The 14,134-nt window shown below is 39.8% G+C and overlaps 1 protein-coding gene across 3 annotated transcripts in view; it reads right to left on the reverse strand.

The window, feature by feature from the left end:
• Positions 1-14,134, reverse strand: part of LOC111159739 (adiponectin receptor 2) — a 104,324-nt gene that overhangs the window by 49,951 nt on the left and 40,239 nt on the right. The window lies entirely within an intron of this gene.

The following is a 14,134-nucleotide window of genomic DNA, read 5'->3' on the forward strand; positions in this document are numbered from 1 at the left end:
TACCCAGCAATCATTAAAAATAATGCAACAGGGAGCCTGGGTGGCTCAGTCGGTTAAGCATCTGCCTTCAGCTCAAGTCATGATCCCAGAGTCCTGGGACTCCCTGCTTAGCAGGGAGCCTGCTACTCCCTCTCCCTTTGCCCCTCCTCCGGCTCATGGGGCACCTGGGTGGTTCTGTCAGTTAAGCCTCTGTCTTTGGCTCAGGTCATGACCCCAGGATCATGGGATCCAGCCCCACATCAGGCTCTCTACTCAGGGAGAAGACTGCTTCTCCCTCTCCCACTCCCCCCAGCTTGTGTTCCCTCTCTCACTGTCTCTCATTCTGTCAAATAAAACAAGAAAACCTTAAAAAAAAAAAAAGAATAAAACAATGTATAAAATATCTATATTTGCTAACAGGAAAGATGGTCAAAATCAATTTTTTTAAAAATCAGGATACAAGACAACATGTATACTGTTCCCAAAAGTTATAAAAGTATAATTGTATACATACACAGAATAATTACTGTAAAGTATACAAAACTGTGCTCTTGGTACCGAAGTTCTCACTTCTAAGGTCTGAAGTGAGAAAACTTTTCATTTTGTTCTGCCTGCATTTTTTTTTTTTACAATATATCATTTTACAATATGCCATTACTACTTCAAATATACCAATTTACAATACATCACTTTTTCAACTAAAACCAGGCCAAACTGCAGAAAGAATTTGTGGATTTTATGCATAATAGCTGGGTCTTACATACCCAGTCTCATTTAAATATCACAATGACCTCAAAGGGTATATTTGAATTATCTACTTTTCAGGTGAGGAAACCAAAATTCACCATACTTTGGAGGAAACAAACAGGACAAAGTCTCTGACTTTCATAGCACATATTATTGGTAATGTTTGCATTTAAGTTCCTTAACTGTCTGACATTTCAATATTTGAGTTGTTTTGAATTCTAACTAGACTAACCTGGAAGGCCAGAAACTCAGAACTGAAGCATACTTCTTTTACACTCCTTAAGTTCCCAGAAAGTGCTATCACTAAATGTTTAATGAATATTTGACAGATAACATTTAAATGTTCTTGAGTGGTAAAACTCTCAGAAATCATCACTCTATCTCTAAATTAGGCTGTAGTAAGTCCTTGGAGTTCAATTATTTCACGTCTTTGGCCCTCTATCTCTTAAACTCACAGTACAAAAGCTTAACTTAGACATGTGGTCACATATACTAATAAGGTCATTATCACAGCCAATCCAACTAGAAACATAAATAGAAGAAGCCAGGGTATATGTTATGCATAAAAGCCCATGAGATTCAAAGTTCTTCCTGGAGGAAAGGAGGAGTAAGGCAAAGTGGGAGGGCCTGGATAGCATAAAATGAGGGTAAAATGGGTATTTGGTGTTTTATATATATATATATACACACACACACACACTAAGACTAAGAATCAGCCCTAGAATTCAAATTAAACTAAAAATCAGCCAACTGTTTGTTTCATACAATCATGTGAATTTGCTGCAGGACTTCTCCAAGGGCTTTCAAAGTTTGTGGATCAAGAACAAACACAAATCTTTAAGGATCTCCAAACCTTAGCATGTGCCTATCACATAATGGCCTCAGCAAGCCTATTAATAATACTGAGATTATAAACTATGCTATTAATGCCCAATTCTAAAAGAGAAAGCAATGCTAATAACTTACACTTATTAATATACAGCTCACAAAACTATTTCATGCCTTATCATTATGTTTCAGGGGAAAGGAAGCTAACATTTACTGTGGATCAACAACTGCACAAAATTAATTCTGTACCAGAGAATTTACATGCGGTATCTCACATAATCCTAATATACAGCCACCGCCCTGAGGTGTTTTATCCCCCATTTTATAAATGGGGAAACTGAAATTTGGCAGATTAATTTTTTTTTTTAAAGATTTTATTTATTTATTTGACAGACAGATCACAAGTAGGCAGAGAGGCAGGCAGAGAGAGAGGAAGGGAAGCAGGCTCCCTGCTGAGCAGAGAGCCCGATGCGGGACTCGATCCCAGGACCCTGAGATCATGACCTGAGCCGAAGGCAGCGGCTTAACCCACTGAGCCACCCAGGCGCCCTTGGCAGATTAATTTATTCAAGGCCATTAGTCAATAAAAATAAAGAGGAGCTGCTAGAATTTACACCCATGTCTTTCTGGCCCTCATAATGTTCATGTTTTTTCTACTACCCAAAAGATTAAGCCTAGGGGAAAAGAGATAAAAATTTGAACCCTTGGGGCGCCTGGGTGGCTCAGTGGGTTAAAGCCTCTACCTTCGGCTAGGGTCATGATCACAGGGTCCTGGGATCGAACCCCACATTGGGCTCTCTGCTCAGCAAGGAACCTGCTTCCCCTCCTCTCTCTGCCTGCCTCTCTGCCTACTTGTGATCTCTGTCAAATAAATAAAAATATTACAAAAAAAAAAAATTTGAACCCTAAAGTCATTTGGCTTATGTGGCAAGTAAACTACAGAATCAGAATCTTTATTCTCAAACTGTAGCCAGTAAAATAAAGCTTTCTGCAAAGCAGCCTTTAAATATGACCACATCAAACTTCTCATAAGCAGGAGCTTTATATTATATGGAGGAGTGTTGTTCATTTATGAGAATATTAATGGAATATTCTATTAGTTAGAATTGTTCTGTAATCTGCAACTCAGAAAAAGCAAGCAAATAACAAGAAATAAATTTTCTGAAAGAATTTGTAAAGGATTCATCTTAAAATAAAAAGAAGAAAATCAATTTCCAGGAAAGGCCTGAGAGATCAATATACATTCCTATCAGCAACGCTTTCTAAATTTACAAGTAAAAGAATAAACAAAATAAGGCACTGTAAAATCTTCAATCAAAAAATTTTAGTTCTATTCACTACTTTGTATATACAAAGTACCACAACGTTTTAGTTTCAATAATAAGATTATTGAAGAAGAAAGCATTATGTCAGCCTTCAGGTTGCTAAAGATTTAACAAAAGCCTCCCAATCCTAAAACACTCAACAACTGTAATGTACTATACATTTTAGTTAATTTGCATTCTACTATAGATAAAAATGAATTGCTCCTGGATGCAATGCTTTGAAATCAAAAGCATTGATACTAAGGTCTAAGGTAAAATTACAGTTAAGGTAAAGGTGTCCTTCCTCACCATTATTTAACTCTGTCCTGGCAGTTTCAGATAATTATATAAGAGGTGAAAATGAGGATTAAAAAACTCTTTTAACTACTTACAGATTATATGATGCCTTAGCTAAAAACCCAACAGAATCAACTAGGAAAAAATCATGAAAAAATTTATCAATGGATAACAGCCTGCAACCCATAATATTTGATTACTACAGGAAAAATTAATACACCACAATAGGGTAAAAGGGTAAAATGCTTCAAGCAAACCTTAAAATGCTAATGAAGATCTACAAAAACTGGGACTAATAATATAGTTCTGCAATGCTTACAGAATATCAACATTCAAATATCAATCACTTTTAAATAAACATGTGGAAACTGGGGTGCCTGGGTGGCTCAGTGGTTAAAGCCTCTGCCTTCAGCTCAGGTCATGATCTCAGGGTCCTGGGATCGAGTCCCGCATCGGGCTCTCTGCTCAGCAGGGAGCCTGCCTCCTCCTCCTCTCTCTCTCTGCCTGCCTCTCTGCCTACTCGTGATCTGAATGTCAAATTTAAAAAAAAAAAAAATCTTTAAAAAAAAAATATGTGGAAACTGAGACTTAGAAAAATAACCATTTAAAATTACTCCCAACAAAATTAAATTCTCAAGTATACACTTAACAAAGTACGTACAGAATCTGTTTGCCAAAAATTACAAAATGTCAGGGTGCCTGGGTGGCTCAGTGGGTTAAGCCTCTGCCTTCGGCTCAGGTCATGATCCCAGTGTCCTGGGATCGAGCCCCGCATGGGGCTCTCTGCTCAGCAGGGAGCCTGCTTCCCCCTCTCTCTCTGCCTGCCTCTCTGCCTACTTGTGATCTCTGTCAAATAAATAAATAAAATCTTAAAAAAAAAAATTACAAAATGTCGATGAACAAAAACAGCAACATACCATATTCATAGACTGGAAGACTTAATAAAGATATCAATTCTCCCCAAATTTTCTATAGACTTAAATGCAACTCCTATCAAAACAAGATAATGGCAAGCTTACTCTCAAATCTATATGGAAGGCACAGGGTCTACCAAAAACAACCTTGAAAAACAATAAAGTGAGAAAAATCCCTCTATCTAAAATGAAGGCCTATTATACAGCTACAGCAGTCAAGACAGTTTGATAATGGCAGAGGAAAAGACTGATGGAACAAAACAAGAGATCCAAAATGTAGACACACAAATACGCCTAACTCTTATTTTAAAGATATGCAAAAGCAATTTATTTTTTTATAATTGTTATTTATTTATTTATTTGTCAGAGAAACAGAGTGTGAACACACACAAGCAGAAGGAGCAGCAGGCAGAGGGAGAAGCAGGCTCCCCACTGAGGAACGAGCCCGATGTGGGACTCGATCCTAGGACCCAGGGATCATGACCTGAGCTGAAGGCAGATGCTTAACTGACTGAGCCAGTCATCCCTGCAAAAGCAATTTAATGGAAGGGCAGCCTTATCAACAAATATTGAGAGCCACCCCCACCCCCCCCCCAAAAAAAAGGAGAAAAAAAAAAAGAAAAAAGAGAGGCCTTCAACTTAAACCTCACGTTATACAAAAGTTAGCTCAAAATGGATAATGGCCTTTTTTTCTTTTTTTTAAAGATTTTATTTATTCATTTGAGAGAGATACAGAGACAAAGAGCACAAGCAGTGAGAGGGAGAGGTAGAGGGAGAAGCAGACACCCCGTTGAGCTGGGAGCCTGACATGGGCCTTGATTCCAGGATCTGGAGATCATGAACTGAGCTGAAGGCAGAGGCTTAACCAACTGAGCCACCCAGGTTCCCCGATAATGCCCTTAAATATAAAATGCAGAAGCATATTTTATTAAAAAAAACAAAAAACAAAAACACAGGAGAAAACCTTCATAATCTAGAGCTACCAAAAGACCCATAATAGGAAAAAAAATAAATTGGACTGCATCAAAATTAACTTTTCTGTGAAGCCCTCTACTAAGAAGTTGAACAGTTAAGTTGTAGAATGAGAGAAAATAGGGGCGCCTGGGTGGCTCAGTGGGTTAAGCCGCTGCCTTTGGCTCAGGTCATGATCCCAGGTCCTGGGTTCAAGCCCCGCATCGGGCTTTCTGCTCGGCAGGGAGCCTGCTTCCTCCTCTCTCTCTGCCTGCCTCTCTGCCTACTTGTGATTTCTCTCTGTCAAATAAATAAATAAAATCTTTAAAAAAAAAAAAAAAAAAAAAGAATGAGAGAAAATATTTGTAAATCACATATCCAACAACTATTATCTAAACTATATAAAGGGGGCGCCTGGGTGGCTCAGTGGGTTAAAGCCTCTGCCTTCGGCTCGGGTCATGATCTCAGGGTCCTGGGATCGAGCCCCGCATCGGGCTCTCTGCTCAGCAGGGAGCCTGCTTCCCTCTCTCTCTCTGCCTGCCTCTATGCCTACTTGTGATCTTTCTCGTGATCTTTCTCTCTGTGTGTCAAATAAATAAATAAAAGCTAAAAATAAATAAATAAATAAACTATATAAAGAACTCAAAAATCCAACAGTACAAAAAAACACTCCAACCAACTAGAAAATGGACAAATGACAGGAACAGGCCAGAGGATATACGAATGGCAAATAATCACAAGAAAAGATGTTCAATGTCATTAGCCGTCAGGAAAATGCAAATTAAAACCAAAATGAGCTATCGCCACAAGCTTAATCAGAATGGTTAAAATAAAAAACAGTAAGAGGGCACCTGGGTGGCTCAGTGGGTTAATCCTCTGCCTTCGGCTCAGGTCATGATCCCAGGGTCCTGGGATGGAGCCCCGCATCGGGCTCTCTGCTCAGCGGGGAGCCTGCCTCCACCTCTCTCTCTGCCTGCCTCTCTGCCTACTTGTGATCTCACTGTCAAATAAATAAATAAAATCTTTGGGGCGCCTGAGTGGCTCAGTGGGTTGGGCCGCTGCCTTCGGCTCGGGTCATGATCCCAGGTCCTGGGTTCGAGCCCCGCGTCGGGCTTTCTGCTCGGCGGGGAGCCTGCTTCCTCCTCTCTCTCTGCCTGCGTCTCTGCTTACTTGTGATTTCTCTGTCAAATAAATAAAAATCTTTTAAAAAAAAAAAAATTTAAATAAATAAATAAAATAAAATCTTTAAAAAAAAAAAAAAAAAAAAAAAAACAACAGTAAGAACAGGGGCGCCCGGGTGGCTCAGTTGGTTAAGCAGCTGCCTTCTGCTCGGGTCATGATTCCAGGGTCCTGGGATCAAGCTCCGCATCGGGCTCCCTGCTCAGCAGAGAGCCTGCTTCTCTCTCTCCCCCTCTCCCTGCCGCTCTGCTTACTTGTGCTCTCTCTCTAGCTCTCTGTCAAATAAACAAATAAAATATTAAAAAAAAAAAAAAAAAAAAAAAACAACAGTAAGAACAAGAGAATGACTTCTGGCATGACAGTGTGAGCAGCTCTGCTAACATGCTCCCCAATAAAAATGATAAAAACTAAAACAAAACATTAAAAGCCTCTGGAAACAGTCCTAAAGTTTACCTAAAGGTAAACAGCAAATAAAGAAACATTCAAGATGACCTATGAAAATTCAGTGAGAGAAGCAAAAAGTCAATGGTCTCTGAACCAAGATGTCTCTCTCTTCCTCCCCCTGCCCCCAACTCAGAGGAGCAGAGAATCTACTCCAGACTCCTGCAGTCAAAAACAAAGGGCCCCTTGGCCTCCAGCACCCAGATGAGGTCGGGAGGAATAGGAGGACATCAGTATTTCTCATTCTACCTCTGGTACCTATTGCCAAGGCTAATCCCAGATAAACAGTTTACAAGTAGGGGCGCTCTTCCTCCTACTAGCCCTATGTACAGAATTGAGGCAACTGCTACTTGACCATGTTATGCTGACAATACCAGGGCACTGATCATTCCTGACCCAGCTCATGAGGTGGAGGTCCTACACCAGGAGAAGCAAGCTGAGAGGACCCAAGACCAATGTCCACTGGCCCACCAAGCACCCATCTCAGAGTGCAGCTATTACTCAGAAAGGAACTTGTCATTGTCCATCCCCTTATCTCCAGAGCCCACCTTTTGGCTGGGGGGAAAGAAGCAGGAAGCGGGTGGGCAGGTATGCCTCATCTCTTCCCAAAAGGCTTAACTTTATTTGCAAGGCAGGGTGAAGAAGTCTAAAGGCATTTTAAAAACAGTGGAAATATTGGAGCAGAATCAAGATATAGACTAAACTAGGGGTATCTGGGTGGCTCTGTCAGTCAAGCATCAACTTTTTTTTTTTTTTTAATGATTTTATTTGTCAGAAGGAGGGCACAGCAGGGGAGCAGCACAGGCTCCCTGCTGAGCAAGATATGCAAATATGTCCAATATGGGACTCGATCTCAGGACCCTGGGATCATGACCCAAGCTGAAGGCAGATGCTTAACTTACTGACCCATGCAGGCGTCCTAAGCATAGAATTCTTCATTTCAGCTCAGGGAATGATCTTAGGGTTGTGAGATTCAGCTCCACCTCAGACTTTGCACTGGGCATGGATCCTGCTTAAGGTAATTCTCTCTCTCTTCTCCCTCTGCGCTCCCCTGCCTCCAAAAATAGGAAAAGAAAAAACCGAACTCTAGGCAGGTTAGTTTGCAAAAGACAACGAGGGAATAAGATTACTGGTAGGAGTTCTCCTGGTGTCTAACAAGAATTAAACACTAAAACCCAGAAACCCAGGAGCTGGAATTTGATGGGATTAGTCTGCAGAACCATTATAGTCCAGGGCATTCTTAAAATCATTAGGGCAATTAGCTGGCAATTAATGAAGTTTTTAACAGCTGAGTGTGTTCAGGGACACAGAAAAAAGAGAATCCAACCCTTATGGGCATATCCAAAAATATACCTCCCTGAGAAACAATATCAGAAGCTGAACACTAACGGGGAAAGACACGAACTAAAACAATCCGTCACTAATCCGTTAACATGGCAAGTTAACAAGCAAAGAGCAAACACTGGAAGAGGGGGTCCAGTACCTAGAGTTGCTACATTATCTAAAAGGTCCAGTATCCAATAAAAAATTAGAGGCATGCAAAGAAACAGGAAAATATATCCACTAATGGGGAAGAAAGAGAAAAAAAAAAATGGGTAACAAAGGTGATCAAAAGGTACAGTCCTGGGGATATAATGTACAGATATTAACTACAGTTAATAAAACTGTATTGTATCTTTGAGAGTTGCTAAAAGGGTAAATCTTCAAAGTTCTCAACACAAGGAAAAGGTAAAAGAGTAAGTCTCCAAAGTTCTCGTCACTACACGAGGGGGAAAAAAATAGGCAACAGAAAATATGTGAGAAAGACTAGATGTCAGATTTATCAAATAAAGACTATACTGTAGCCATTATATATATGCTCATACAACTAAAGGAAATTATGACTAAAGAACTGAAGGAAGGCATGAAAACAAAGTCACATCAGCGAGCTCAGGTGGAGGAGCACCTGACTCTTGATCTCATGGGTCATGAGTTTGAGCCTGACACTGGGTTTAGAGATTACTTAAATAAGTAAATAAAAACTTAACAACAATGTCACATCAGAAAATATCAATAGAGACAAATTAGAAAAAAAGAGTCCAACAGAAATTATGGTATTAAAAAGTATAATAACAAACTTAAAAGTCATTAGATGGGCATAACAGAATTGCAGAACAAAAAATAAGCAAACTTGGATATAGATAAGACCTTATGCAAACCAAAAGACAGAAAGAAAAGAAGTAGAATGAAGAGACCCTCAAAGGTCTTCCAGAAATCATGAAAAGTTTAAGAACATAAGATGGGGTGAGAAACCTCCAAATGCCCAGGTTTGGCATACAGGTCAGCTACTGGTCATGTCCTCTTAATTACCTCCTCTTAAAAACCGTCAGCCTATACTCCTACATCCAGCAAAACTACCCTCCAGGAGTGAGGGAGAAATCAAGACATATGCAAATAAACAAAGCTGAAGTGGTCTGTGATCACTAGACCTGCACTACAAGGGAATTCTACAAGGTGAAATGAAAAGGAACTAGATAATACTCTGAAACTATACAGAGAAATAAAGAATCATAAATAATTATAAATGGTTTGTAACTGTATTCATTTTCTATGTGATTTAAGAGACTAATACATTCTTTTAAGATTGATTTGAGAGAGAGAGAGAGCAGGCGAGCACACGTGCTTGTGAGTGCGAGGGACAAAGAGAGAGGGAGAGAATCCGCAAGGAGACTCCCCACTGAGCATGGAGCCCAGTGCAGGGCTCAATCCCAGGGCAAGGATCATGACCTGAGCCAAAATCAACAGCCAGATGCCCAACCGACTGAGCCACCCATGTCCCAAGAAACTAATACATTTAAAGGAAAAAAACTATTGTTAGTTTAACAGCTAGTACTACTGTAACTTTTTTTTAAAAGGTTTTATTTACTTATTTGTCAGAGAGAGAAAGAGTAAAAGCAGGTAAAGCTGCAGGCAGAGGGAGAAACAGACTCTCCCCACTGAGCAAGAAGCCCAATGCAGAACTTGATCCCAGGACCCTGGGGTCATGACCTGAGCCAAAAGCAGCCACCTAACCGACTAAGCCATCCAGGCATCCCCAACATTAAGGAATTTAAACAATGCACTGCAAATCACTGCATGTTTTTGTTGTTGTTAATCAACAAACACAAACAGGAATGCAGGAAGGAACAAAAAAAGCTACTGGGTATATAGAAAATAGCACAAACAGGCTGAAAGTGAAAGGATAGGAAAAGATATTTCACACAAACACCAACCAACAGAGTGCAGGAATGGCTGTACTGATACTAGACAGAACAAACTTTACATCAAAAAAAGATTTTAAGAGATAAAGAAGGATGGGGCGCCTGGGTGGCTCAGTCAAGTGAGCATCTGCCTTCAGCTCAGATCATGATCCCGTGGTCCTGGAATCCAGTCCCGCATCCGGCTCCTTGCTTCCCGGGGAGCTTGCTTCTCCATCTGCCTCTACTCCCTCTGTCTCTCATGAACAAATAAGGAAAATTTTTAAAAAAAGATAATGAAGGACACTGTATTGAAATGCAGAAAGGAATACTTAATTTCTTGCTATGTTCCAAATCCTTGGAAATTTTTAAAAGGTGCTTACACTTAATGCTTTTGGTAATAAAACACTATATTCAGAGCTTGGGATTAATTTCATTATTTGTTAATCTTTAAATTTATTAAATTTATCTTAGAACAGATATATGAAGTACAAAATTCTGATCTTAGAGGAAGAGTTTTCAGTCTTTACTATTGAGTATGATGTTTGCTATGCAGTTTTTTTTCCCATATGACTTCTATGAAGGTTTCCTTCTGTTCCTATTTTACGGAGTGTTTTTATCATGAGAGGGCACTGAATTTTGTCAGATGCTTTTTCTGCATCATTTGTGATGTGCATGTTTTATTCCTTCATTCTGTTGATGTGGTATTTTGCATTTTTACATTTTTTTTTACATTGATTTTACATGAGTAGTGGTCTCATCCCTCATATACACACAATGACAGAATTAAAAGACTCATCATAAAATGACAACTCCAAAGTCACATTTTTAATGTAATAAAGGAGTTAAACTATTTTATACATATAATTGTTGTATATAGTATAGCCTGTTTATCACATACAACTCTCTTAAGCCAGACCTTTATAGAGACAAATCACTGAAAATGATTTTTAGTTTTAACATTTCCAAATAACGCATATCAACAGTATGTGGATAGCTGAGTTACATGTCTCACAGAATATAAGCTACTGTTTGCTAATGCCATGTGACAAACTTTGGACTGTCATAATATAATCCCTTTCTGGGACACCTGGGTAGCTCAGTTGGTTAAGCCTCTGCCTTCAGCTCGGGTCATGATCAGGATCAAGATCAAGTTCTGTGTCAGGTTCCCTGCTCAGCAAGGAGACTACTTCTCCCTCTCCCCGCAACCCCCTCCACTTTGCTTGTACTCTCTCTTGCTATCTCTCTCTCAAATATATACATAAAATCTTTTTAAAAAAAAATAAAATCTCTGGGGCACCTGGGTGGCTCAGTGGGTTAAGCCTCTGCCTTCAGCTCAGGTCATGATCTCAGGGTCCTGGGATCAAGTCCTACATCGGGCTCTCTGCTCCACAGGGAACCTGCTTCTTCCTCTCTCTCTCTCCCTCTGCTTGCCTCTCTGCCCACTTGTGATCTCTCTCTGTCAAATAAATAAAATCTTAAAAAAAAAAAAAAAAGGAAAAAAAATAAATAAAATCTCTTTCCACAAGCAAGTTTTTTAAGTGATTCTCAAAGAGCTGTTCTTTGCAAATGCTTTTAGAATTGCTATATTCTCCCTAAATAAGAAAGTAACACTACTAAATCCTTTAATTTCTAACTCTTCACAAGGAAAGGAAAACAAAACTTGGTCATCTTGAAATAAAGAAGGTTGCTATTATTATATTAGCCTTACTTTTGTACATTCTATTTTTCAGATTTCTGAATTACTATGTCCCTGAATGTCTTCTATTAGATGCCTATCTTATGGATAGAGGACCTGAGCCTCAGAGGTGGAGATCTAACCACAAAAATATATAGCAAAAATCAGATCCAGGGGAACCTGGGTGGCTCAGTGGGTTGAGCCTCTGCCTTCAGCTCAAAGTCATGATCTCACAGTCCTAGGATCGAGCCCCGCACTGGGCTCCCTGGGGAGCCTGCTTCCCCCTCTCTCTCTCTGCCTGCCTCTCTGCGTACTTGTGATCTCTCTCTCTGTCAAATAAATAAATAAAGTCTTTGAAAAAAAAAAAAAATCAGATCCAGATCTCACAACTCTGACTCCCCTACTGAGTTCAAATTCTTGGTAGAGAATGTTTAAATTCCCAAAAAGACAGTCTTAACCTAGTTCATCTAGGTAGTTCATCTTTATCTATCATTATGTTAACATATCATACCAACTTTCACCTAAGGGCTGCTCCACTTTAAAAATATTTACCTTGCAATAAAGAGCTTTAGCTCTAAAGAAAATCACTTAATGGCATTCATAGTCATTCCATCAAACCTGACATTTATTTTTTTGTAAGAGTGTCCAGGGCTTTTTAGTTCCAGACAAGTTATTTGTCCCAAAGGCACACTTTCTGGCAAACTATGAATTCCCTATGAATTTCCTACATTCCCTATTTTCAAATAGTTGTAAGCCTGTCAGCTGGGACACTGAATTAAACCAAACCACTGTGTATTTGCCTTATGTTTTCCTATTTAATGATTTAAGGCTTTAACTGTCCAAGTTATATTCTCCAACTTGCTCATACAGCAATCAATTTGCTAAATACACAGATTTACTAGCCCTAGTGGACAGTATTACACATTATTGCTAAAGATATTTCTCCCTTATCCCAAATTCCTATATCCAACCCATTAGCAAATGCTACAGATTTTACCTCCAAAATACCTCTCAAATTCTTTTCTTTTCCTTTTCTCTATCACTTCTTAGGCCAGGTTATCGGTATCTCTAACCAAGAAGATAATCCCCTAATGGGTTTTGATAATCCCCTAATGGGTCTCCTTGTTTCTATTCTCAAACCTGCAGTCTATACAAAGTGTTCTTTCAAACAGAAAAATCATACCAATTATCCCCGCTAAAATACCTCCAGTATATTTTATTCCTTGTGCAAAAGAAAACCAGAATCTTTTCCATAATCTCCACAAGGCCCTTCATGATTTGGTCCTTATCAACCTCTGCAATTTAACTCATAAAGCTCCCTAACCTGTTCAGTTATTCTTCTGATCCTTGTCTATACCAATCCTGATAGTCATCAAGACCTGAAAAAAGACCTGGTCCCTAAAGTCACCTTTCCAAAAACACTTACACGACCATCCTTACCTAACACAGCATTACCCCACCCTCCATACCAGTCACTGATAGCACTTTACACTGTTTAATTTCCTTCATAGCACTTACCACTCTCTGAAATCATTTTATTTATTTGACAGAGAGTGAGAGAGCACAAGCAGGGGGAATAGTAGAGGGAGAGGGAGAAACAGGCTCCCCACCAAGCAAGGAGCCCAGTGTGGGGCTCAATCCCAGGACCCCTGAGCTGAAGGCAGATGCTTAACCATTTAAGCCACCCAGGAGCCCCAGAAATCATATTTTTACTTGTTTCCTTTTTTATTATCTATCTTCCCCCACTACATCATCAGTTCCAAAAATGCAAACCTTATCTGTCCTGTTCACCACACATACCTCTAACAGTGCCTGTCATGTAGTACATCCTCAAATTTTACCTGATGATTAAATGAAGCTTCCATTAGAAATTCCTTGGTACTGGGTCACCTGAGTGGCTGAGTAGGTTAAGTATCTGCCTTCAGCTCAGGCCATGATCTTGGGATCCTAGGATTGAGCCCCGCTTCAGGCTCCCCACTCAGTGGAAATTTGCTTCTCCCTCTCCCTCTGTCCCCAACCCCCCCCAACATGTGCACATACCCTCTCAAATTAATTTTTTAAATCTTAGAAAGAAATCAATCGATCAATTGATCAATCAATCCTGGGGCACCTGAGTGGCTCAGTGAGCTAAAGCCTCTGCCTTCGGATCAGGTCATGATCTGGGGGTCCTGGGATCGAGCCCCACGTCAGGCTTTCTGCTCGGGAGGGAGCCTGCTTCCCCCTTTCTCTCTGCCTGCCTCTCTGCCTACTTGTGATCTCTATCAAATAAATAAAATAAAATCTTGAGGAAAAAAAGAAAGAAAGAAAGAAATTCTTTGGTGTCATGGACTGAACTCTGTCTCCCAAAATTCATGTTAAAGCCCTAACTCCAAGTACTTTAGAATGTTGAGTACTAAATTTGATGACAGGGCTATTAATGAGGTAAATTCATAATGGCAGGGCCCTTATCAAATATGACTAGTATTCTTATAAAAAGAGGAAGACACCAGAGATGCACATGCATAGAAAAAAGGCCATGTGAGGACACAGCAATAAACAAAAGGTCTACAAGCCAAGAAGAGAGACCTCAGGAGAAACCAAAACTGCCAACACCTTGGTGTT

This window comes from Enhydra lutris, unplaced genomic scaffold, assembly GCF_002288905.1.
Source record: "Enhydra lutris kenyoni isolate GAN:26980312 unplaced genomic scaffold, ASM228890v2 scaffoldscaffold69, whole genome shotgun sequence".
NCBI classification, from domain to species: Eukaryota; Metazoa; Chordata; class Mammalia; order Carnivora; family Mustelidae; genus Enhydra; species Enhydra lutris.